Below are 26,090 nucleotides of genomic sequence, written 5' to 3'. Positions count from 1 at the left end.
ACCATGAAGAACACTTGAGCAATAGCAAGATAGACATGTATACACAGCAAAGACTCACGGGAATGGAGCCATGGCTAGAGCTAGCAGTGGGTGAAGTGAGCCTCACTCTAGGAGAATGAACCTGTGTGGAGGCAGCAGAATCAAGGGTGGAATTGGTTTGGAAAGACTTAACAGACGATGTACAATTTGCAGGTCTCAGTCAAGGTGGGCCATAGCTTTTTGGAAAGGAGTGGTCATGATGTTTTCATAGGTAAGGTGAGGGTAGGAGCAGCTCCCCACCGGTGGACCCACAGAAGTGCACAACACAGAGAGTAAATCCCAGTGTAAACCATAGACTTCAGCTAATAATAGCTTGTCAGGATTAATTCACTGTAGCAAATACACAGAACTAATGCAACACCTTAGAGAAAACTGGGAGGAAGAGTATATGGAAACTGTACTTCTTGAACAATTTTTCTGAAAACTTAAAACTGTTCTAAAAAATAAAGTCTAGTAAAAAAAAAAAAAAAGTATCTGACTTGAGTTTTTCCAGGAAGAAGGACAAGAGAATCTCAGATGTTGGCAGTGTGTCTGGCAGAGGAAGGGGCTCCACAGGGCGGCAGGGACTGTTTCCAAGACATTCATCTGTTTAATCATGTACCTGACCCCAGCCACAGAGGTGGAGGACTGTGACCAACCAGTGTCTACTCAGGAAGTTCCCTAAGTTACGTATAAAATCTGGAGGTAGGCTCTCCCCTCTGACTTGGGGGTGGTCTGACTAATATGTGACTAAGAATTTTGAGGGAGACATGAGCGTATATAGCTGAGGCCTCATTGTCTATGCAAACAAGTAGCACTCACCTTGTAGACTGTCACATTTAGAGAGCCGGGTGACTCATGCCCACGTCACAGAGCCTGCAGATGGCTGGGTTTTCAGGTCATCACACCGCACGTAGGCTGGCCTGCTGAGAAGTCCTCACGAGGCCTCCCACATCACTGAGGACACCAGGGCACGAGGAAGGGTTGACTGAGCTGAGCTCCAGAATTCAGAACTGATAGTCCTTTCATCTGCTGCCTGAAAGACATGCCAAAAATGTGACTGCGGTGCCATCTTGTCCCCTGCAGCTCTTTTCTGGGCATATATTAAAATGAACACCAGTTAGCGCTACTGAGAGCTGAACGCTCAACACTTCAACATGCCGGGAGGCAGGCAGAATTGATGTCCCACTGCTACAGATGTGGAAACCCTGGACTGACAGCCGTGAAGGGGTGTGCCTGGAGCGCCCAGTCAGGCAGCCCGGATTCTCCTGTCTCCAGAGCTGGAGTGTCAGACCATTCAGATATACTGTTTTTCATGATACTCCTTTGGGATGGCCTGGGATACCTTCATTTTCTCGGGGATTATTTAGTATTTGATGCACGCAATAGATTCTATTGCTTTCATTTCTTGAAGCCGGTATAGTTCTACTCTACTCTCTTTATTCTGTTCTTGTTTTCCTCACGTACTTGGAGGCCCAGCTGTGGGAGAAATGAAGTATTCCTTCTTTCTCTCGACTTCTAGATTTTTGGGTGTAATTAGCCCAGTAGTTCTGCAATGATTTTAAGGATAAGAGGTAAGGTTCAGACACCAGGACCATTGCATCAGGACTTGTCTACTCATTTTAATAATCATGCTGCATCTTTGCCAAGCACTTTTCCTGCACAATCATTTAATCCTCACAATTTTAGGAATAAAATCCCAATATTACTCCCATTTCACAGATGAGGAAAACTTACAGTTTTTATTGAACTCTCACAGAGACAGAAAGGGCGGCATCCACTGAGATGATATGCGTTCTGTTAGGACTGGTCACCTCCCAGCATGCTGTGGTGACTACTCAGCAGCAGACCAAGGAGGAATTTGTTTCCTATCGCAGACTCATTGTGGTCTCTAGATGACATTAGAAACCTAAATATGCCCCTGTTATGTCTGTTTGCTGCTAATGTTTTCCCAGTGGGAGCTTGAGCCTTTTCCACCCCAGACGACGGGTTTATATTCCCCGGGAGCCAAGTGGAATGCCATGAATGAGAATGTCATCGCCCTGAATACCATCGGTTCTCTCATAACCACAAACCATCGTATGTATAAAAGGGATGGACAAACTTCCTGCATTGTTTGCCTTCCATTCCAGGCATGCCTCTTTCACCACAGAACATTATACATATCCAGGAATTAAGGAATCTTTGAAATGAGAAATTCCCCTTCGCTCCCAAATAATGTAAGCTTCAAACCCAGTCAGTGGCAATGAGGGATCATCACTTGTCTGCTCATGGACACCACAGGACCACGGAGATGAGGAGCAGCCAAATCCCTGGGCCTGTCCTCAACCCTGCCCTGGCCCTGTTCTTCCTTTCAGGCTAGTGGCCTCCCTCCCTTGGGACACTTGCCAGAATGAGGCTAGGATATTAAAAGACTGCTCCTTAAAACTCTTGGCTAGAAGTTGGAACTTCCTTTTTCAGATCTTTTCAACTTCTGAAAGTGAATGTATGGATTAACCATTTCTGTATGGGTTCTAGTTTTGTTTTAAAATATTAAAAATTCTGTTAAGTAAAAATTGAATTATGAGGACAGATGGAAAAATGCACATCAATAAGCCAGTTGTGGCAACTCCATGCTCCTTTCAGTTCATACATTAAACAAAATGTTCATACTTGATTATATTTTGAACACACAAAATAATTACATTCCAAGCATAACTAAAAGTAATAGATACCCAGATATATCTAACCTTAGATTTAATGCATGTTGGCATTTTTGCATATTACTTTGAGACAAGTTTGTTCCAAGAAAGAAATTATTGCAGATATATTTGAAGTGTCCCTGTATCTTCCTTTCCCTCCTACCCCAGAATTAACCACAACCTTGAAGTTTTTATAGCTTTCCCATTAATAGTCTTGTATTTTGACATGCAATCCATAGCATTATTTTATTTTTATTTTTAATTTACCAAATATTACATAACACATTCAGAATTTGATTTTTATTCCCTTAATGCCTTTGGAGTATATGTATGCTGCTGCATTATAGATCTAGAATGTTCATTTTTACTGCTATTGGTAAGCTCCTATATGTACATCAGATAAGTAATCAGTGCCTCCTGCATGAATCTTTATGTTTCTTTCTGATTATTTGATATTTTTTAACACTGTGCAGAGAAGATTGCAGGATGCGTGTCCATGGGCATATGGTACATTTCTCAGAGATGTGCACCTGTGTTCTAGATTCTGAACATCTTCAAGTTGGGAGCCATTTGACAATATCCATTTAGAAGACTGCAGCAATTTCCACTCCCACAACTAATATTTCAGAGTTCCCCAACTCCACATCTTCTCTCACACCTATTCTGATGAGAGCATATTTTGCCAAACCTGATGAGTGTGAGCACACATCTCATTATGCATCTAATCTTTATTTCCTGCCACTAATGAGACTGCATGATTTTTCATATGCTTATTGGCCATTAGGGTTTTCTCTTCTGCTAAGCACTGATTTACATTCTTAGCCAAATTTTTTGTTTTTCTTTCTTCTATGAGGAAGTTCTTTATATATCCAGATATGGATTTTTATACTTTATAAATCCAGATATGGATTATTTGTTTGGTTTTAAATTAATAAGTAGCTTCTAGTTGATGTTTGTTTTTCACTGCTTGGATTGACTTTTATTATGCAGCAGATTTTAATTTTTTATAGTTGTCATTCTTTTTTTTTTTTCTTTTTACAGAATATGGTTAGTGTGTCGTTTATGGACTTCTTCAAACCAAGCTAATGAAGCTATTCTGTAATCTATTATTCTAAATATTTAAGTTTTGTTCTGCATATTTATGTCTTTAATCTCCTTGAAATATACATTTTTGTAAAGTGTGAGGTAGGATTCTAACTTTATGCTTTCCCAAATGGAGTTTTCTCAGTATCATTTATTGAACAGCAAATTTTGTCTTCATTTACTTTAATACCACTTCCATTAGACTCATATATCAAGTTTACACACAGTTGTATGTCATTGTGTTGTTAGGCAATCTTGTCATCATGGGAAAATCATAGAATATACTTTAGGAAACTAAGAGGGCTAAATCAGCAGAAAATATCTTACAGGACCACCATTGCAAATGTAGTCCATTGTTAACCAAAATATTATGCAATGCGTGAGACTGTATATGTCTGCTTTATTATTATTCTTGGTCTAGCCCTGCAGTATCATCATGCTGTTTTAATTACCATAACTTGTTCATGATTATTGATGCCTAATTAGGTAAGTTAAAACTCACCTTTTCATTTATTGATTTATTGATTTATTTGACAGATAGAGTTAGTGAGAGAGACAGAGAAAAAGGTCTTCCTTCCGTTGGTTCACCCCCTAAATGGCTGCTATGGCCGGAGCTGCACCGATCCGATGCCAGGAGCCAGGTGCTTCCTCCTGGTCTCCCATGTGGGTGCAGGGGCCCAAGCACTTGGGCCATCCTCCACTGCTATCCCAGGCCACAGCAGAGAGATGGACTGGAAGAGGAACAGCCGGGACTAGAATCGGCCCCCATAGGGGATGCCGGTGCCGCAGATGGAGGATTAACCAAGTGAGCCACGGCGCCAGCCCCCACCTTTTCATTTATTAATATACTTTGGGCTGCAATTAACACTGGCATAATAGTAGGCTTTTATAAAATATCCTATGATATGAAGTTTAAAGGCAAATGGCTATTCTACTTCCACCATCACTTCATTTCAAAGATAAAGAAGGGAGTAGAGTCTTGAAAGTCACCTCCCTTTTATTAGAAAAAAAAAAGTTGTCTCTCAGAAGCTCTGCTAGGAATTGCTCCTTCCATGCTGTTGCCTAGTTGTAGCCAAGGTGGACAGCCATAGACCATTGCCTGGAAAAGGAGAGGGGATTGTAGGAAAAGGCTTCTATTGTGGACTTGTCCATCTCTCTCACAATGCTATTTTTTTAAAAGATTTATTTATTTATTTATTTATTTGTAAGGCAAAGTGACAGAGAGGCAGAGAGAGAGAGGTCTTCCATCCGCTGGTGCACTTCTCAAATGGCCACAAAGTCCAGAGCTAGGCCAATCTGAAGCCAGGAGCCAGGAGCTTCTTCTGGATCTCCCATGCAGGTGCAGGGGTACAAGGAGTTGGGCCATTTTATACTGCTTTCCCGGGCAGAGAGCTGGATTGGAAATGGAGCAGCAAGGACTCGAATCAGTGCCCACATGGGACACTGGCACTGCAGGCTGCGGCTTCACCTGCTACACCACAGTGCTGGCCCCAATTCTCACTATTTTAACTTCATAGATATAAGGGCTATGATGTTGGATGTAGAAATATTCAGGATTATCATCTTTCTGGCAATGTGTTGCTTAACCTTATGTAAAATTATACTTTATCTTTTATTTCTTTATCTATATTTTTCTAGTCCTAACCATTATTTTGTTTAACTTAATATTAGTGTGCAAATTTTGTTTTGATAGGTGATTTCCTGTCTCTCTTTATGCATCACCTTGCATGCCAAACATATTTCTTTATATTTCACATGTATCTCTTGTCCATATTCTGAGAATGGGCTACCTTATGCTATTGTAATCAATAGCTCCAATATATCAATGGCTTAATACAATGAAGTTTATTTCTCTCTTGAGGTATAGGTCTCTCAAAGTTTCACTAGAATCTCTGTTTCCTTCCACTTACCATGGGATCCAGGGCCATTTCTCTATATAGTAGAAGGAAAAAGAAGGGCCTGTGTTGTGGCATAGCAGGTTAAATTGCTGCCTGCTGCCAGTTGTAGTCCCAACTGCTTCACTTCTGATCCAGCTCCCGACTAATGTACCAGGGAAAGCACTGGAAGATGGCCCAAGTACTTGGGTCCCTACCAGGGAGCCTCAGATGGAATTATAGGCTGTTGGCTTTGGCCTAACCCAGCTCTGGCCTTTATGAACATTTGAAGAGTGAACCAGAAGATAGAAGGTTTCTTTCTTTCTCTCTTTCCCACTCTCTCTCTCTCTCTCTCTCTCCCCACTCTTCATAACTCTGCCATAAATAAATAAATAATGATCAGAATTCACAACTGCCATGGCAGATATTTGAATTCTTAATATATAACTTAATTGGTAGTTTATTTGTATTTACTATGAATACTGTTACATGAAGTAAATTGTGTTTTCTATGTACTTGCTTTTCTTTTTCCTTTCCATTTCCTCATCTACTGGAGTAAACAATAAATATTATATTTCGATTTCTACATGTTTATCTTAAAACATTAATAAGTGCATCAATTTATCCACTCCTTTTCCAAACATTTTATATTAAATCTGTGGAGCAGCCCTTATCTTCCATTGTACTGTATTCTAGCATTTTCATTCCCCCTGGCTGTTAAGTTCCTTCTGAAATAGTTGTTGCAAATATTTCTAACAGTCAAATCTCTTAGATTTATCTGCGATTTTAATGATTATCTACTTGCTGATATTCCTCATTCCAGCGTTAATTCTCTTCTAATTTAATTACAGACTTAAATAGGTCTTTCAGTAAGCATCTTTGTAATAAAAACTCCAACTCCTTGTTTATCTAGAAATGTCTTTGTATTTTTCCTCAGTAGAAGTTTCCCTGCTTACAAAATCTTAAGTTAACAATTATTTCCAGGGTTCAGTGTAGTGGTGCAGCAGATTAAGCCACTTCCTGGGATATCCCATATGACGGCAGGTTTGGTTCATGTCCTCACTGCTCAACTTTCAAGCCAGCTTCCTACTAATGTGCCTGGCAAAGCAGCAGAAGACAACTCAAATGCTTGAGCCCCCTACCACTTACCCACATATGAGGTCCAGATGAAGCTCCTGGCTCCTGGATTTGGCCTGGCCCAGCCCTGACCATTCCAGCCATTTGGTAGTGAACAAGGAAGATACCTCTCCCTCACTCTCCATAACTCTGTTTTTCAAATAAATAAATAAACAAATCTTGAAACAAACAACAACAACAACAAAACAGGTGTTTTCAACATAAGTTATTCAGCACTTTAAGTATGTTACTCCCTTATCTTAAGTCTCTATTTTGGGTGATGAGATCATTATCAAATTAATTTTTATTCTTGTACTGAACATATCCTTTGTATCCCAGCTGCTCATAACATCTTCTCCTTGTCTTTGGCACTCCAAAGTTCCACTACAATGCATCTAGGTGAAGACTTTGTTTCAAAATCTGCCACTTAGCATTCACTGAGCTTCATGTACCTGAGAATTGATGACTTTAATAAATCCTGAAAAATTCTTTGTCATTACCTTTTTGAATGTTGTATCATTCTTTTCACTATATTCGGTCTTTCTGGAATTTTAATTTGCAATATTTCTGACTGCCTATGACCATCCTAAATATCATTTAACTTCTCTTTCACATGCCAATTTATGTATCATTCCATGCTGCATTCCAGGTTATTTCCCGGATTATATATTTCTGCCTCTTAAGTCTCCCTTCTACTACGTTTAGGGCATCATTTAGCTTATCCTTGAATTTTTAATTACACATTTTTTTTTCTTTACAGAAAGAAGCCCTACATGTTTGTTTTGGTTAAGTAGATCGTTCTTTATATATATACAGTGTCATGATTTTTATCATATTTCCTTTAAAATAAAAATTATCCAAAAATTTTGCATATTCTTATTTAATAGTTGCTTTCAAACTGTTCTTTTACTTTGAGTTTCCAGGGAGCAATAATGCTTCCCCTGATGATACTGGTTGACTCTTCCTTATGGAGAGTAATTACTCATGTTACTTACAAGTTTTTCTGGCAAGCTAATCTTGACATTTTTCATATTGGATTTTTTTGAGTGGGAATTTCTTATATAGCAAGGAATTCAAGGATTCTAGCAACATGTAGAATCCACACATCCCCCATCTACAAGTATTCAAAACTGTTGGATACACTATAACAAGAAGACATTCTAATAAACATATATGAATTAAAAATAAAGGCAATACTTTTGTTTTTCTTTTGAGTTCTTTTAGCTTTGAATCCCCAGTGGTTTTTACAAGGTACCAAGGGTTACACATGAACAATAATTTTTGAGTTGAGATTCTGGACTAGCTAGAAGTACATATTTGGTTATTACACCTCTTCATGTGTCAGACTTGAGTTTCTACTTCTCAAGAAACCAGTTTATTTCTTTCTCTACTCTTTCCTGGATCTTGGGCCACAGCAAGCTTCTTGGAGCTTGCCAGATGAACCATGATAGTTTTTCTATTGAGGGTCTTTTCGCAGAGTGGGCAACGCTTTCAAAAGGTTTTAATGCCCATTTCAGTTCAAGCACCATAACTCACTGAGGAGGCCAAAGTCCACATCTCCTCTGTGCATGTCAGCATTAGTACCTCACCCATATATTGTAGGACATACATCTAAGAAAACATATGAATTACCCCATCACCAAACCAGGATGCCACTATATTAGCTCTCCTCTGGCCAGGAGTTCATTCTTTATTTCTGGCAACTAAGGATTCCCTTAATTTATTTTTCTCCTTCTGAGATTTTTTGTCTATTCTAAAAATATCTGAGAGGCATAGAGACAGATAAACAGAGACAGAAAGGCAGATCTTCCATCCACTGACTCACTTCCCAAACGTTTGCAGCAGTTGGGGCTGGACCAGGCTGAAGCTAGGAGCCAAGAACTCAATACAAGTGGCCCACATGGGTGGTAGAGACCCAAGTATTTGAACCATCACAGCTGCCTCTCAGGGTGTACATTAGCAGGAAGCTGGAATTGAGAGCAGAGCTGGGACTCAAGCCCAGGTACTCTGTGGGAATCCCAGGCAGTGTCTTAACTGCTGAACCAAATGCCTGCTACCACCTTCAGATATGCTTTAGAAGCTATTGTGTTGCGTTAACTCATCCAGAATTTATATTTTGTGGTAAGAGGTGGGTCTGCAGTGGTTTAATCCTTCATGTTGCTAGAGCTTTACTTTCTATGTAAGAAATCACTACTCAGGGCTGAGGGATAGAAAGGGCACTAGTCAGGAATTACTTTTATGAAAGTTTATTAAACCATTGAATGCTCTTAATGAAGAAAACTTGAAAATAAATAGATGAATAAGGTACAGTAGCAGCTATACCTCTAAGGAAGAAAAATACTCTCCATTACATCAGTCACTATTTATCTTTTCTGTCTTCCTCTGTGGCCTTGTTATTTTAAATCTGTGGTTTCAATAATGAAACTTTTCAAAATTAACATATGGAACTGCATTTTTGCTAAACTATTTACTTCTCATTTCTTGTTTCCAGGTTTAGTTTAATATGATCCCTCGCTTTAGCTACCATACTTTGTAGAAAATGCGTTCTCTTGCAGAGCCAAGGAAATGTAAAACAAAAATGACACACACACATGTCCCAAAAGTATCCATCTGTTCATTCACCCTTCTGGAATTTAGGAATTTTTTCATATACTCGTATGGAGACTTTTCCCCTTTAAGGCTCATATATTTGATATTTTGTGAAACCTGGTAAATCCATAACATAGTGTGAGATAAGTTCCAGGGAGTAAGATAGCATTTGTTATTTACAATCCTTTAAATTCCCTTGATAATTGAGTGCTATTTTCACTTTAAGGAAAATGGTAAAATGAATGAGCATGAAAATTAAGTGCTTGTAGTTGGCAAAATAGGACCTTTATGTTGGTGAATATTGAACACAGGGAAAATGACATGCAACAGCCAGCTAGGAATTTTATTTTATAGGAAGATTCCTCATAGCCAAATATAGACAGAGGGGATTGCTGCTCATTAAAGTCCTGTTTTGAAATATTTCTTACGATTTTTTAAAAACTTGTTTTCCCTGTACTGAATGCTCCAGAAAACTCAGAGCAATCTTATTCTTTCCACCTTTCAAATGAGAGCTGTGACAGATAATACCCCCCCTCTCCTGGCCTGGGGCAGACACCTTATTTACCAAACCAACCTAATTACCACTTTAGCAAGGTCAGGAAACAATTGCATGTTTTTCAGAAGAAAAATATTGGTTGGAAAATTTGATCCACAGAATTTGCTTTCCTGACCTCAATATAAGTAATCTACCCAAGGTATACAAATAGTGGTGAATTTTCATGTCTATCTGGTAGTAATAAAGAGTATAAAAACAACATAAAGGCAGCTGCTCATACATGAACAGGTTGGATTTGGAAAATACATTTGTAAGCAAAAGGAACAAAAATGAGAATGAGGCACCACCCCAGGAGCTGGGAAGTGATGCTGTCCTTTGAGAGCACCGATTCACTAAGATCAGGGTTTCAAGAGCAAAGTCACAGTTAGGAGGCAGATCTGAAGATTCTATCACATCCATGGCAAGAGCACATGCAGATTACACAGAAATTGGTGTCAATTTGGAAATTCCTAGCTGAATTGACCGCACAGTTCTCCTGAAGTAACACTAGAGGATATAGGAGAGTGACCATGTCAGTGTTGTTTTTAGGAAAAAATAAAAAAGCAACAGAATCCAATGATACTGGTAAAGAATGATTAATAATTATTTATAATTGTTAATAATTACAAGATAATGTTACAGAAAAAATAATGCAACTCATTATGTAGAATCTGTTTTTTGTCTTCCAAAGTTTTTTCATACTTTATTAGTTGGAAAGCTTGAGTAGTTCTGTGTCTTGTTTTCTTTTTAAAAATTCTGAGACAATAACAAATGACCAGTCTGTATAAGACCAATACAGTGTCATTTCAGTAATTTAATATCTCCAGTGGCACATAATTGTCAAAATTTGAAACTTGGTTTTAAGATAAAGTCCTCTCGTTGTGTAGTTTGGGCCTCATGCAGGTGAACATCTGCAAGTGATGTAAGCAGGGAGGAAGCTAGGAGGGAGGAGCTGAAGTAGCCAGCTCCTCATTGTAGCCTCATCTACCTGTAGCCCCAGCTGCACCGCCCAAATCCTCCACCCTTCCATGTAGAGGAAAACTGTAGCTTTTGTGGTTTTACCAATCAAAACCCAAGCTGGCTGTAAGCAACCAACATAGCTGCCAGCATGCTGTGCCCCTGCAGTGACCTTCAGCTAATTGTAAGATCATTATGGTAAAATTACTATGGCTGACACTTTCACTTCCATCACCCACCTGGCGCCATGACACTTCTGATATTTCCAAAATAAGAGAAACGAAATGTGTAGTCCTCAGGCCAAATTCTACATCCTTTGAATATTCAACTAATCCCCACCTCAAACAGCACCCCCTAAGCCTCCATTAGATAAAGTGATGGACCCAAGCCTCACTGAATATAGTTCTCTCCCGAGCGTTCTTTCCTCAATGCGTCCTTTCACTTTGCATGTAGATGAATCTTGCTTCTCTGCTGACTTTTCCCTACATCTTGTCCTTCAATTCTTATCTTGCATCAGAAACAAGAATCTGGACCCAGCTATCCCTTAACAGAAGTACTGGGGGTTATTAACTTCTTATTCTCCTTGCTCTTCATGTGGTTCTGACCCTTTCAGGATCTTGATGGGGAAGGAAAGAGGTGGGGGACAGGAAAGTTATTTGAAGGGTCTGTGAATGACAGGCATCATGTTCTCAGGTCCTGGCTAGAGGTAGAGCCTTCTTTTTCTAATAGACCCTTCAATATTTTGTTTTGTTTGTTCTTTCTTTTTCTCTTTCTTTCTTTTTTTTTTTTTTATTTTTTTGAGACTCCTGCCCCCATACTGGACTCTTTTGAGTACATTTTCCATGACTTTGTCATGTATTCCCTTCAATCTATCAGTTCCTGCACAGTGACCCACTATACAAAGACTATGTCTATTACGACCCAAGACCCCTCCAGAATATCCTTTGGAGCTACACTGAAGGTGTTCAGACCAGCACTCCTTGACTCGTCCATAGGAAATATTCCTTCTCCTTTGCCTATGAGAAGGCAGGGAAGCCTGGTACATCTAGCCCACCCCCAAATTCTAAGATTTTCCAAGCAGAAGTTTTATATCAATCTACTATGATTCTCCAACACAGAATAGAATCAGATCAATCCCAGGTGGCCCTTGAAGTATCTCTCTCTTGTATTTTTAAATTATTATTACTTTTTTACATATTTGAAACTTGGAGACAGACATATAGTCTGGTTTCATCATCTGGTTCATTCCCTAAATGCCCACAATAGCTGGGCCTGGGTCAGACTGAAGCCAGGATCCAACAACTCAATCCAGATCTCTGACAACTGTGGCAGGAGCCCAGTTACGTGAGCCAAGCTACTGCCTCTCTGGATATGCATTAACAGGAAGCTAGAATTGGAAGCAGAACTGGAACTCAAACCCAGGTACTCCGTTATGGGATGCCAGGATCCCAAGTGGCATTTTAACCTCTGTATCAAATGTTGCTCCCCTCTTTGTTATGACTTGATGGTGAAATGGGAAGTATCCTGCACCCTCTCTCCTTGTGGTTGGGATGAAGATTCTCAACATCCACGATGCGCAGTACCCAGTGAAATTTTTCTGACATCTTCCTTAATCTCTTGTCTTAACCTTTTATATCCTTGATGTGAGGGAGGGCCTAAGAATTGAAACTGATTTTTTTTTTTTTACTATCTCCCTTAAAACAGCACTCATGTGATCTTGACTAGTGTTGTATCTCTATGCTTCAGTAAGAACATCAGATGAGTATGGGGATGTGAATGGCCTTTTTCAATAACTCAAGCCCACTTCATGACAATGTCAAAGATTCAGAAGAGACACTGTACAGAGAAAGAACTCCTGAAGTTAAGTTTGTAGGCAAGATTTTTAGCCATCTGTGTTGTTATGCCGGAAAAAAAGGAAGAATATTTCCTCTTGCAAGAGGAAGAAAGCAAAATGAGAATGGCAAGAGGGGAGAAAATGCATGGCTGGGTAACAAAGCTTAAAAGCCAAGAAGTCCAAAGAAAACGATGTCTAACATTCAAGAGTGAAAACAGCCTTTACATCCTGAAACATTCAGTTAAGTGAGTTATGCATCAAAACACCCTTGTATGGATGATTTGTTGTTACTGTTGAATCAAGGAAAGACCCTGATTTCCATATTTGGGTCTTTGGCCAAAGCAAAGTAAAGGCACAGCTGTGGGCTCAAGAGTGGAGAATGGGATTCAGAAGAAGCAGGAAGCCAAAGTTGCAGGTGAGCAATAGAGTGTGAAATCCTGGGAGGTTGCCAAAGTCTTGAGGAAAGCAATGAAATGAAGGTCCAAAGCATCTTATCTAGACAAGGAGGAGCAGAGACCCAGCTGACATCTGGCTTGTACATACGTGTATTGAAATGCCTGGACAATGTTAACCATAGTTATTGCTAGATAGTGGGATTACAGGTATCATTGTTTTCTTCTTTATTATTTTTTTTACTAATATGTGATTCTTAGATTCTTCTATTATATTGTTATGATTAGAAAAACATAGAAAATTTGAGTTTAAGGGAAAAACAACAGAAAAAATGTGAATCAGAATCAAGGAACACATGAATCCATGGGCTCTACTCTGGCAAGTCTCTAAGTCAATACTGGATGGAATGTGCTCTCCTGTTGGCTGTTCCACTTGACTTCAGTCTCTAAGATTAGTTAATATATGTCTACTCTGAATGCACTTACCCAACAATAAAACAATCAGTTTCAAAAATTTATTTCCCTACAGAGTTAAAAATGCTAAGATGGAACAATTAATCTGTAACAACGCCAATAAGGAAAATGCTCCCTCATGAGGCTTTTGGATAACAAACCACCTTTCCCAATGTACATTGTCTTTGCCTTCTGTTGTTATCACAGGATACCACAAACTGGGTCACTTATAAAGAATAGTGATTCATTTTGGTGATAGTTCTGGAGTTGGGAAACCCAACAGAATGGCATGGGCATCTGTTTCACTTCTGGGGGGGGGGGGGGGCTTGTGTTACCTCACAATGTTCAGAAAGTAAAAAAGAGAACAAAGGAGAGCTGAGGAAGATGAACTCACATTTGCAGTGAACTTCCGGCACGAGAACAACCCCCTCCCAGAGAACTGACTGACTTCTGCGGCATTAATCTAGTCATGAGTGTGGAGCCCTCCTGACACAAACATCTCCCACGTAGACTCTCCCTTCCAACACTGCTGCACTGTGAGTTCTAGAATTCCCTCAATTCATATTTGTGTGCTTGGTTTCTCATAATTAAACTGGGGTTACAGGTTTAGGGGAGAAAGAATCATAGGTACCCTTCCCATCCCATTGTATCTCGAAAGCTGCCAAGGATATGTGGCAAAGACCACTCTCGTGTTATCAAAATCTGTTTCTATTTGGACCTAATCTTATAACACACATGCAGTTAGGGAGGCCATGAAACTGGTTTCTGGATAACAAAATTCCTGGTATGTGCCCTTAATAAACCTGCCAAGAGGATTTTCCTCAACTATTTTTTTGTTTCATTTTAGCTTGTTGGTTTAATGTAAAGATTCCAGTGGAGGAGTCTGAGACCCAAGAAAATGATAGGACAACTAGAACAGAGATCCCAAAGCCTTGAACAGTTCTTCATTGAAGTATGGCCCTAGGGGTGTTCATTGTACTATGACACGAATGGAAAATAGATCCATTTTATGTTAAGCCACTGAGGTGTGGTGGTTGTAAGCCAGAGAAGTTAAACTTTGCCTAATAGTGCAGAGATAATCAGGCTGGAACTCTGCTGGTCACAAAATTAAGAATATTCCTAGTTTTTGTGTAAAAATCCCTTCCTCTTTGGCAATCTGATCATTCTAAGTTTATTTCTTCCAAACAATGTCAGTGCTCTTAGTATAGAAAGAACACATTTTCTTAGTACCCATTCCTTTTCAAAAGTCCTTCTGGCTGCTGATCTAGTTGAACTGTTAGATTTTACAACGATTTGTGATACACTTTCTAATTGATCGTATTGTCTATATCAATGGGGATCTTTCCCAAGCTTGTCCTTCTTGGATCACCCCTACTCTCACTTCCACACACAAATGCAATGTCTAATCTGGGTACATTTTGTGTGGTGAGCTATGGACATTCAGTGAAGGAGGTAGTAAGGATATTTAGGATATATATGTTAAGGGATTCTTTGGCTAAAATAGCCATATTTAAAAATAAAATCACCTACATGATAGTTTGTATCAGGTCTGCTGTGTTCCATAAATTCATTATTTGAAAGAATCCACCAGGAACCTCTCGTAGAGTTTTATTATCTCAGTGCAATAACACAAATGACCAGATGTCAATTATCATTTGAAGGGTGGAAAAATGAAGTATCAATTCATTTCTACAAATCTCAGTGATGTTAAGAATCATCTGGAGAGCACTTAACGATGTAGAATTTAGGGCTCTATTCTCAAGGATTCTTACACATAAGGTTTGGAGCAGGCTGGAAACCACATTTTGAAAATGCTACAGGAAGTAATAATCACTCCAGTTTGAAAACCTCTGTTCAGAGCCACTTAGGTCAATGGTCTATACTAACTTATTTCACCCAATAAATTGCTTCAAAATTAACATATTTACCCACAACAAACATACAAAGTGTTGCCACCACTACCACCACCATCATCCTCATCAAACCAGTGCAAAGGAAAAATCAAGAGCTCCGTTCATTCAACTATTAATTAATTGGTCTTCCTCTGAGATAAGAGCCTCTTGACCTCTATCTCTGTTTCACTGTAGCTTTTTTCACTCCTGATTCCTTCTATGACCATTGGACTTTCAGGGAGAAAAGTTATCTCACAGTTGATGACTCATGTCAGTATCTTCAGCCTACACTTACATCTCTCTTTTATTTAAAAAAAAAAAAAGCTTCCTTCAATACTACTTCTCTTTTTTATTTTAAGCAGATCAAGGTTTTTAGGCACTCCATTGGAAAAATGAATGGATTTCTGGGATACTCCATAAGAGGGTTATGCATATGGTACATTTCCATTCAGTCCTTCCTGATTCTGCAGCCTAGTTAGTGATAATTGCCACATTCATAAATCTATCAGAAAAGTAAATCTGATAGTGACAACACAAAGAGGGACACTTAGAAAGCTTAGCAACATTCCTTCATTCATCAGTCCCTGGGAGAATTGGGACTCCCTGGTAGAGGCTGATATTCTTTCACTGTTCTTAGAGCTCATTTATCAGTATTTACCATAGTCTCTCCACTATGAACACTGTGCCATTTGATTGTAGAAGGCCTCTTCTCACTGTACAATTCAATGTGAGGCATGGGGAGTAGTAAATGAATTAAAGAAATATTCAGTGTATGGGTTACGAAGCCTGCATTCCCACGTCTGAGTTTCTGAGTTCAATTCCAAGCCTATCTCCTGATTCCAGCTTTCTGATGGCTCAAGTAGTTGTGTCTCTGCCACCCATATGAGAAATCTGGATTGAGCTACTGACTCTGCTTTGGACTTGCCCAGTCCCCAGCTGTTGTGGACATTTTGAGAGTAAATCAATGAACAGAAGATTTCTGTCTCTGAAATAAATTAGTAAATAGAAATTATTTAAAAATCTAAATTTGATGTTTCTTTTTTAAGATACTATAATATGTTAAGATCAAACATTTTCTGTCAGTGAAATTTCCATCAGGATATTAGCCATGGCAAATCAGCCCATTCACCACAGTCACACAACACACACACACACACACACACTCAACATTCATACACAACTAATAGAAAATTGTATTGAAATAGTCAAAATCACATGAAGTTGCAAAGGTGGTACACAATCCTACACAATCTCACCCACTCTGCCCCTGTTTTTTCATCAAATCAAGGAGTCAGCAATTGGTATGCAGTGCTACACAGACTTCTAAGAATCTTGGTATCTGCTTTCCAGGCCCGGAATCCTTCTCAGACACTAAAATCAACTCACTGGCTGTCACCAAATCAACACTCAATCACAATTGTCTGCCTCTGTGAACCCAGGTTCTTGGGTCTGTCTTTGAATTGGGTTATGGTTCTTCAAAATGAAATTGATATCAGTGAACAAATTTCATAGGGAGTATATTCCACACATCTGTTGCTGTGTGATAAACCTACCCAAAATGTAGTAAGTTAAAACAGTAACACTTACTTTCCTTACAAATCTGCAATTTGGATAATGGTTGGTACGAGCAGCACTAAACTGTCACATTCAAACATTTTGCACTTGCTGAAGTGGCTTGAAACCTGGCTCCTCATGGCCTGGGTTAGAGCAGCATGAGGGTTGTGGGCTAGAATCATCTGAGAGATCCAATGTCACATTGATAGTTCACTGTCTTGGCTGGGAAGATTCAAACAGTTGGTACTCTTAAATGTGTCTCTCTTCTGTTGTATGGTCTCAATGCAGAATGCCCCAAGTGTGGCAGTTTGGGAGAAGGTGGACTTCTCACATGTTAGCCAGAGTTCCCAATACATGCATGGAGAAAGGTTGACAGAGATAAGGATAGACATGTGGTGGGAGAGAGAAAAGCTGTGCACTTTTATCCATACAGTCTCAGAAGTTATAAGGCTTCACTACTGCAATGTTTTATTCACTGAGGTAGCTATAGAAGCCTACACAATTTCAACAAGAGGGGATGTAGATGTCACCTTTTGATGGAGAGGGAGCAAAGTTCTAGATTTTATGTGACCATAAGTATTGTTGTGAGGGATCAGAAAGATAAACTACTGAAAATATCTGGATTTAACATTTCTCTTTTAAAAAGAAAACATCTATAGTGTATCCTGAGAAAAATTTTATAGAGTTGCAACTTGAAACTTTCAGAATATTTGCCTTCCTAGTCATTTCACTCAACTACAGATACACACACACACACACACACAGATGATACATGCATATGCCTACACATACAGCGAGACATGCATACTCCCATACACACACAGCACATGTGCACACACACATACCCATTTCTCAATTATTATCTTCTTGTCTATGTCTTCAGCCAAAGCTTCTTCTCAGAAGTCAGAATTGACTTACTGGCTATCAAAGAATCCAAAGTAAGACCCAACTACTCCCTTGTTCGGATCCAGTTTAGTAGGTTCAGGCAAATTGTTTTTGGTTTGTCCCAAGAAACAAAACTGAAATTATCAAGCTCATTTCATTTGATGTACCAAGAAGCACACAGCACTACATGAAAGAACTTAGTGATTAGTTTACCAAGCCATGCGACTTTATGTGAATGACCTGTGATAAATGACTGGTCAGCCAAAGGAACAGAAATCATGTATTATTTCCACAGCTTGAAGTGAAATGCCATTTGTATTTATCATCATTCTGAAAGAGCACAGATTATGTCGGACCAACTTTCTGCAAATGCATATGTGAACTTCATATGTGTGTGTATACATATATACATATTTGACTTCATTAAAAATTCTTGGATTCTCAATAGTGACTTGAAGATGGTGTCATTGTGCTGAGAGGTATGTAATTAACTTTCCCAGAAATTTATAAGAATTCTGAACATAGAACTATTTAAGCATGGTCAAGATCTTTTGCTCATTTAGAATTTTCATCTTAGAGCCTGAGACTCAAAAAATGTACTCATAGTTTTATCATGACACATTTCCTGATTTTGCATTTTTCTGCTTTATTTTATTTTTTCTTTTAGTTGCTCTGGATAAAAGATTAGTGTAATTAAATGTGTAGGTGGTGGTATCTTCACCTAAAATATCCATGAATCTTAGGCAGGCCTGTCTAGAGAGAATTGAAGTAATCACAATATAAATGAGGCATTTGGATATACTAATGTTTCTTATAAGCCAAGATAATCTAATGAATTTACCATTGGAGGATACCAGGTGGATGTCATTTATCATTTTTGGAGTACTCACTATATGTAGGTAGTGTGCTAGCCACTTTAGGTAACAACACTTTGATAATAACAGACCTCTGCAGCTGGTATTATTGTTCCTGTTTTATAGGTAAAGAAACTTTTCAGCTCCTAGATTCTGGGTACTTGACTAGGATCTCAGAGTGACAGAGCAGGGTTGAAACCCAGCCTATCAGACACTGAGTCACTGCTCTTATCTATTGCAATGCATTACCTTATGCAGAGGCTAGGAAGTACAAAGGAAAGCAATAGATTTGCGAGTTGGTAGAAGAGGCACAGGTTTGCTAATCAAGTTTAGAGCCTGATAAGGAGTTAAGTAAAGACTTCACAGGAGGGAAATTGCACTGCAAATAACGAGGGAGGTTCCCTCAGCCCAAGAAAGAGGGTGGATCTGGGAAATCTCCACACTCAAGAGACTGTAGACTCATTTCTCCAGCTGAATGGCAAATAGTTCCAATGTGGTCTTCATTCAGCTTCCTCAGTGTTTGGTTGAGCTGGGGCTGCACTCAAGAAAGATATGAGAGTGGAAGGTGAAGTGAAACTGAGAAGGAACTGAGTGTAATTGAGTGAAAAGACAGTGTCCGCAAAGCCATAAGGGAAAGAAAAAAGCAACCGGATCCACACCATGTAGTTTGGGGTGGGAATAGCAGACATTTTCCCAGCAGTGCATTCCCAAAGATACCTGCTTACATACACAAAGATGCACACCTGTGAGCTGGAGCCTCTATGGTTGAATCCATTCAGGTAAGTCCTAGCACTTTTTCTACCTTATCTAGGTGCTGGGGTGGAACTACCAACACTCCTTTCTGTGGGATTATAATTGTGTAACTTTTCTCACATCTCATTTATCTTATCTCATTTGCACCAAACTCTTACAAAAGGGTTCTCAAACTTCAACATGCTTGTGAATCACTTACTTGGGCAATATTGTTAACATGAGTATCCATATTTAATAAGCCTGGGAGAGGGCTAGGTTTCTCAGTTTCTAACAAGGACCCATAGGTGGTGGATATCCTGATGGGAGAACCACACTTTGAATCCTGGGATTCTAAGAAATAAAATCATCCTAGCATGAGAGGATGGGGATTATTACTTTCTCCCAATAAAACAGCATTTGTGTCTGTCTGCCCACATCCAAGTTGCTGCCATGAGATTTCCCATTCTGAATGGTCTAATCTGTGGCTAAGGCTAAAGAAAGGACACATAGTAGGTCCCACCAAAATCCCAGGCTTGTTCATCATCTTCTTCCTGCAGTGTCAGTTTTCTCGCCTACCCTGGGCCTTTGCCTGACCCCATCTGGATGGCTGGACTTCCTTCCTTTCCAGTGGGAATTCCACTGAAACAGCTGTTTCCTCCTCCAGCATATCACCCAGTGTTCTATAGAACTGTTGTCATCTAGAGCTGGAAGTCAAGCATGAGGGGTCAGCTGGCTTTCTTCTGCTGTTAGTGAGGAAATTTCTAAACCATTCAAAATGCAGAGAAATGTCTATTTTCCTCACCCAAACCCACCATAATTTCTTTTTTTTTTAATTTGTTCTTAACTGTGCATATTTTCAAACATAAGCTCTGGGTCTGGTTCAGTTCGAGATTCAAGTCATCAAGACCATATTTGGATTCATTTGGTTCCAGGTCAAACATTCCAATTTAACACATTTATCCCATGATTTCCTAATGCTATCAAATGACACATCGTTTTATTTTTTCCTTTGTTTTTCTCTTTCAACTAATTTATTTAATGGGTCCAAAATGGGTGATTAGACCATAAAAACATGTGGTATCCTAATTGGATTTTGAAAATGTGTAAACATGGCCCTCCAGTGGCCTGCTATTACCATCTGGACCAGATATAAACTTCTGACCATTGCCTTCAAACTCTCCTCCAGCCAGCCCCACCCTACCACCATTCTCATTTGTGACTTTTCCTTTCCAGGGTCCCTCTAACCAGGCTGGGCTTCTTAGTCCTCAGAGTCCCTTTCTCAACTTCTGCCTCAGGGCCTCTGCCTGAACTGGTCAACAGAGCAGAGACACATTCCTACCTTCCATTCTCTTTATCTTTCAGAAGGGTTTTCAGATTACAGGTCAAGATCAATACTTGTAGGAATGTCTCCAAAACCCACCCTACCCGTTCTCCCATATCCACCATAATCCTTACTTCACTTCAATGTCTTCCAATTATTTTGGCAAAGTTTGTGTTTTGCTCGCATATATTTATGAGTCATCAACAGACACTGTGTGCTTCTTGTTTTGGGTATTAATCCAGGTGCTATGAATTGAGAGTGAACAAGCAGGCAATGTTTTTAATATCATTGTGTTTATATTCAGGTTTGAAAAGGTAGAGAATGAACAACAAATAAATGAACAATAATTTCATGTGGTGACATAGTACTGCAGTATGAGGCTAGAGGGCAATCAGTGAGTGTCCTTTTGGTGTGAACTCTCTCTGAATGAACTTTAAAAAATTTTCCACATTCTGAGAAAATATTCATAGTCACAGTTGATTTAAATTGCACATCAAAGTTTGCCTGTGAATAAGAAAGGTTGAACATGTCTCATAGGAAGAGGTTCTGTGTGTGTATGAAGCTAATCATGCCTGGGAAAATATCACTGAGGAGACTAATCACTGATTCCCTTGATGAGAAAGCACATTTATAGTCTTTAGTTCATCTCCTCAAACTGCAATTGAATGCATCTGGGGTACTTGTTAACCCTATTCCATACCCTAAATGATGCTGAAGCACTGACCTTTGGACCACATAATGGAAACACTGAAGTACAGCATGGATGTGACAACAATTAAGATATTGAAAGGATGAGTGGATGGGTGGGCAGATAGAAGGAAATGTGGCTAGGAGGAAGGACGGATAGTGGATGGGTACATAGATGGATCTATTGATTCGGGGGTATAATCAAGCAGATGAATTCACAAGAGGATTCAAAGCAAGTTGTATGTGATATGAGACTCTTACAAAAAGTTTGTGAAACGTGGAATTTAAAGATAACAGGAATATTCCATGAATTTTTGGAGCCCCTTCATATGTATCTCTGTGAATCTAAATTTACCTGTCCTCTGATACTTGCTTATGATTTGGGACGATAAGCTCAGTTCAGTCTCCTTCCCCTAATTTTAATGAAGAAATAGTTCATTCTTTGAGCCTTAAGTATAAAAATCATTTTGTGGGTTGGACATTTGTTATACATATTGAGTCATCAAGTCACCATGTGGGATGCCTACATTCCATATTAGAGTCCCTGGGTTAGAATTTCTCAGCCATGCTGCCAATATAGATTCCTGCTAATGCACACCCTTGGAAGCAGCATGTGATAGTTCAAGTAGTTGAGTTCCTGTTTCCCATATGGAAGACCCAGATTGAGTTTCTGGTTCCTAGCTTTGACCTGGGCCAGCTCTGGCTATGGCAGACATTTGAGGAGTGAACTACCACATGGAAGATCTATCTGTTTCACTCTCTCTCTCTTCCTTTCAAATGAAATTTAAAAAGTAAAAGTTTAAAAAATACAATGACAAATAATACATTAAAATCATTGTGAATATTAATAATATATACTACATGAAATGCAATCTTCCATTTGGTTGCCCATCATTTTGCATTTGTCAGAACCAGATAAGTCACTTTAGGTCATGTCCATTTTTGCTAGTATAAGAGGATCTTTATTTCCATCAAATACAAAGATTGTTTAGCATTCTAATAAGACACATCAAGAAGCCATCAATCATTTGGATAAGATATCACCCTCAAGGTGACTGAGAAGCGGCAGGGTAGTCTCATAACCCACAAGCAAAACCCTATGAAGACTTCCTTGTCTAGGGAGCGTGGCAGGAGAGGCACTGAGCTAGGGCCTTGCTGGAGTTACAGTGCATGTGTAACAGTTGATTCTCAAATATAACGAAGAACAGAGAAGGGCATGTTGCCTCTCCAGAAGCAAAGGGAAGGGAATCCAGGAGAGTAGCATCCACAATAAAGGGAAACAGGCATCTCAGTTCAAAGCTAGAAGCCTCCTTGAGCTTCCAAAGGTGGTCAACTCAGATATTTCCTTAAAAGTGTGGGTGCCAGAACCCTTGTGGGAGCTTGATTGTATGGAGCATGAAGCATGCACAAGCATATGGGAATATGCAAGCCGTGACCCACTTGCAGCACAGAAATTTCTGACAGAATCAGTATCAGAACTTAGATGAACTGTGGTAGAAATACCAGGGAAGTACAGGGTGACCCACACCAAACTTCATTTCCTTCCATGCTTACAAGACGTGAAAGAAGATCACAGTTTTTCATAGCCTCCACTTAAAAGAGCCCAGACATTAGTGAAGGTACTAGAGCTACAGGGTCCCTACCTAGCTACCCAGGGCTATGACAGACAAGGCTGCATTGGGGTGACTGCAGAAAGCTTAAAATCACGCATATGACACCTATGTGAGAATTACCTGTGGTGGAAGGAATGAGGAAGAATGAGAACAAGGTCCAGGGGTACCTTCCTCCCATGGGCAAGTGGCCATTTAAGGAAGAATTTGTCTGAATGCCCTAGCCTTACCGCAAGCTCCCAGGAGCAGCAGGGTCTAGAAGGGGGGTTGGGGAGGAGGAAGAGCATTGTTCCAGAGCCAGATCTTGCCCCCACCCTCTTTCTAAGCAGCCAGAGTCACAGCTCTAGCTTTAAATTGGATATGCAATTAAGGGTTTAAATTAAGCCACACTAAGTTTTAATTACCAAATGTGACCAGGAAGTTATGGAATACACCCAAGATTTTGTTAAGGGAAGAGAAAACAGTGTATTCTACTTAGCACAATTCAGCAGAGTGCTTTTAAAAAAATATAGAAGACCGTTTTCAATTTATTTGGATTTCAGTTGTGATTCCTTCAAGATTCCATTGTCATAGAGGACCTTCCTTAAAGTAAATTCCATGCTCTCATGTTCAAATAATCCAAGAATTTTAATTTTCTTTTTCCACTTTTTTTTTCATATTTCTGGGATTGCATAATGCAATTTCACTCATTGATCACTCCACATTAAATCTTTCACCAAAGTTCAAAGTCAAGTATTTGGTCATTTGCAAGAGAATCTCTCTGTCTTTGATGACTAGGTCTCCAGAGTAAGGGAATTAGATCAAGTGCCAAAGCATTGCATCTGGTTCCCTGGGTGATATCCTTAGGCATGCACACAGCAGGAACAATACTCTGGGCCAGAGACAGAGAGCAACTCACACGCTCCTCTTCTGTGTATACACTTGTATCTACCCTTGTTTATATTTTGCCACTATTATATATACTTAGCTTTGCTCTGGTTTAGGAAGCATCGATAGAACCTGACATGATGTAAAATGCTTTTGGAAAAGCCTGTTCAACAAGGGCAATCATGCACACTGATCAGCAGCATAGCAAGAAGTCAAATCAGTGTGCTTTTATTTTCACATATGGATCTCACATCAAAACTTTTGTTTTATTGTCACCAACGTTAAAAATAAAAGGGAAATACATTTTAAAATACAATAACATTTGTTTCTACTTCTTAATGTGAAAAATAAATTATGAATCTCTAAGCCTAATATTTTTCCATATCAATAAAATAAAATTTTTTTCCTCCCTGAGGCTGCTCTTTTTAAGATTTATGTCAGCTGCATGACCAGCTAACAAAGATATATGGTAATAATAGAGCCCTTACTTCAGTGGATGATCATGTAACTTTCAGAAATCATTTCACAATCTTAAAATAGTTATTCTGCAATCAGCCAAGATAGTCAATCAATAAATGCCATTCTATGTGATCATTACTATGACTGCCAAATGATGCAATCTTAAAATGTGGGGAAGGAATAAAGAAGGAGAAGGGTGAATAACCAGGGCAGGACAGAGTATTTCAGGGCAGGAAGCCTTTCAGGTAGGCTGGCTGGCTTCCATACAAGCCCATTTATATCTGGAAGTCTTTATCGTTGTCTTCAGCCTGGAAATCAATGACCATCATCCCCTTGAGAGTCTGAAACCTGAAACAAGCATATTTCTTTAAGCACCTTTGCAAAAGTACTTAATTTTCCATGAGAACTGACTGTCTTGACCTGGCTCCCGGAATTCAAGGAAAGGGTGGAAAGTCGAATCCAATAAATGAATAACTTTCAGGAACTTCAAACTTCATTATTTCTGATGGCAACCCAAATCTTTTTCCATTGTAAAAAGAAAGAAAAAAAAAGGACAAAGTATTTTGCACTCAAGTAGCTCTTTCAAAGAGGAGAGTGAGAGCGTGCAGCCTTCCCTACCCGGGTGAGAGCCGCTCATTCTATATCATGTTGGCTCAGAGCGCCTTTGTTTAGAGTCCAGCCCCTGGTTGAGGGTCAGCTAATGAAAGAGGGAATGAGGTTCAAATTCTTTAATTAGTTTTGTCAGTGATTCTCTATGGTTGGCAATAAAAGAAATACTTTCTGAGAGATCAGGTTCTTTCACTGAAACTTTGGATAGGATAAAGCACTTGAAAGGCCAAGATCATTTTCAGCCCATTGTTCTAGCCTGTCTCTGAACTAGGCTTTTTGCTAAAGAGCTTTGGAGCCAAATTTTTCATGTCATCCCCACAATCCTAGCTTACAGGCACCTATAAGCATGCCTCTTTCAGATATGACTGCACAGAAACCTGCCATCTTAGAAAGACTTCCTAAAATAGCATTCTCTATGAGTCAATTGAGAAAAAAAAGTGTTTTGTTTGGGGATGTTGTGAATGAACATTTCAGTCTAGGAAACACACTTCCTGGAATGCTCAGAGGTCAAGTCCCTCAAAGTGAGAGTGTAAAAGGGGAGATCACCAATGGTGCTGAAACCGGCTTAGAAGTCAATACTGGCGGAGTCTTCATAGAACATCTTTGGAATGACCTTGCTCTTCATCACAGCAAGTTCCATTCTCCAATCTCCATGGAGGTTCTTGTAAGACTGGCCTAATGGCACGCTATAAAAGCAACAAGCTTAAAAATCTGTAACTTCATTGATATGGTCAGATAACAATTCATAAATTCTTCAAATAGTACAGGATAAAAAACACAATTCCAATGTTATCTCCAAAATGGGACATTGAAAACTTGAACAAAACCCATAAGGGAGAAGTTACAATGTCTTTCCAGCTTATGGAGCAGCTGGAGCATGTCTGAAAGGAACCACACCCTCTGCCTCCTCCCTGAGTCATAGCCTTCCTCCTTCCTTGGGGAATACCCACCAGGCTTCCTGGTGGAGGAGATGGCTTTATATGGAGACACCTCTTCTCTCTGCTCTGGGATGGAGGATGGGGCATTGAGAGCAATTACAATCCAGTACTGACATTCAATTTCACAATTTTTTTTCCAAGGCAGTCTGA

The 26,090-nt window shown here is 39.4% G+C and overlaps 1 long non-coding RNA gene across 1 annotated transcript in view; it reads right to left on the bottom strand.

Annotated features, from left to right (window-relative positions):
• The window catches only part of LOC133749905 (uncharacterized), a 65,928-nt gene extending 40,217 nt beyond the window's left edge, over positions 1 to 25,711 (bottom strand). Inside the window, exons 1-2 of the long non-coding RNA XR_009864630.1 lie at positions 25,549 to 25,711; positions 841 to 1,054 (exon numbers count right to left, since the gene is read on the bottom strand). This is a non-coding gene — a long non-coding RNA (uncharacterized LOC133749905). The remainder of the gene's footprint in view (positions 1 to 840; positions 1,055 to 25,548) is intronic.
• Between the last annotated feature and the right edge of the window lie 379 nt (positions 25,712 to 26,090).

This window comes from Lepus europaeus, chromosome 20, assembly GCF_033115175.1.
Source record: "Lepus europaeus isolate LE1 chromosome 20, mLepTim1.pri, whole genome shotgun sequence".
Lineage (NCBI taxonomy): Eukaryota > Metazoa > Chordata > Mammalia > Lagomorpha > Leporidae > Lepus > Lepus europaeus.
The sequence above is the reverse complement of the archived record's forward strand: the minus strand, read 5'-3'. Positions and strand labels throughout refer to the sequence as shown.